The sequence below is a fragment of the Schistocerca piceifrons genome, chromosome 3 (genome assembly GCF_021461385.2).
Source record: "Schistocerca piceifrons isolate TAMUIC-IGC-003096 chromosome 3, iqSchPice1.1, whole genome shotgun sequence".
Classification (NCBI taxonomy): domain Eukaryota; kingdom Metazoa; phylum Arthropoda; class Insecta; order Orthoptera; family Acrididae; genus Schistocerca; species Schistocerca piceifrons.
Window position 1 is genome coordinate 346,993,587 of NC_060140.1, and position 1,704 is coordinate 346,995,290.

Genomic DNA, 1,704 nt, shown 5'->3' on the forward strand with positions numbered 1-1,704 from the left:
TTGCTCAGTCTAGTGTTCGTATTTGTGTGCACAGGGCATTAAAATGGCTGATACTCGTCAGTGTTCTCGAGAGTTTGTAAGTGAATTCATTGAAATATACAGAAACCACCCATGTTTGTGGAAGATTAAAAGTAAAGAATATAGTGACCGAGACAAAAAGACAGCAGCATACAATGCTCTAATTGAAAAATTGCGGGCAGTTGGCGCCTCGGCAAACAGAGAAACGATAATAAAAAAATAATTTCGTTGCGAACTGGCGAAATTATTTGCGGATGGATGTCGAAACTTATAATTATCTCTTAAAGCATGTAACCCCTCATATTATGAGAAAAATGCTTGTATGAGAAGGGAAATTTCTCCTCATGAACGCCTGGCAGTAACATTAAGATTCCTAGCAACAGGAAGGAGCTACAATGATTTGGAATTTTCATCTGCAATATCGAAACAAGCATTGAGTGAAATAATACCCAACACATGTGAAGCTATTTACGCTTTCCTGAAAGATGAGTTCATGAAGGCAAGTCAAGTAAATTAGTCTGTCAGCGAACTGTTTACCGAAAAGAGTTATCCAAAGTTCAGAAATCTAGAAGATCTGGTGTAGGAGTAGATCAAGTATACCAGCCAACGTTATGGTATTTTGATCTACTTGGCTTTCCTAGTGATCAAGAAACGCCAAGACCAAGCAGGAGTACAATTGAAAATGAAACTGGAGTGCCAATGTGCGAGGAAATGGAACACGAGGTTATGTAAAACAAAACAGGTTCGCCCTGCAACTCTCGCAGTAAATTTACGTGACAAAACTGCTTTCGCTTTAGCAGCCACTGTCTGCACCATTTTGACTGCTTTCTCTGTTTCCTGCGGTTGGTCTGAATGTTTTTTGCAAAGTTGCGAACACAGACCACAGCAGAACTTCCTCCATTTCTATTTTTCAAAATAACTGAATTAAATTTTGACGTTTTCGGGGAGCGTAGTCGCTTGCCACTGATATTTCTTTTCTACACCGACAGATGGCGGGCGAGTAGTAGATTGGGGTTTGTGTCGTGTGAACACACCACATTTGCAGCGATCTTTTGCATGTACAGACATCTGCGCCGATGTCTGCGCAGACAGATCGTTGCGTGTGGACCGGGCTGTAGTTGGAGGTTTGAGCGAAACCTCTCAAATCTGTGGGTTCAAACCACATCTGCGCAGACAAGTTGGAGCGTGTGGACAGGAGATCGCCGCAAATCTGGCGCGAAACAGCTGTTTGCTCAGTCTAGTGTTTGTATTTGTGCGCACAGGGCTTTAAAATGGCTGATACTCGTCAGTGTTCTCGAGAGTTTGTAAGTGAATTCATTGAAATATACAGAAACCACCCATGTTTGTGGAAGATTAAAAGTAAAGAATATAGTGACTGAGGCAAAAAGACAGCAGAATACAATGCTGTACTTGAAAAATTGCGGGCAGTTGACGCCTCGGCAAACAGAGAAACTGTAATTAAAAAAATTCGTTGCGAACTGTTTACCGAAAAGAGTTATCCAAAGTTCAGAAATCTAGAAGATCTGGTGTAGGAGTAGATCAAGTATACCAGCCAACGTTATGGTATTTTGATCTGCTTGGCTTTCTTAGTGATCAAGAAACGCCAAGACCAAGCAGGAGTACAATTGATGATGAAATTGGAGTGTCAATGTGCGAGGAAACGGAACACGAGGTAATGTAAAACAA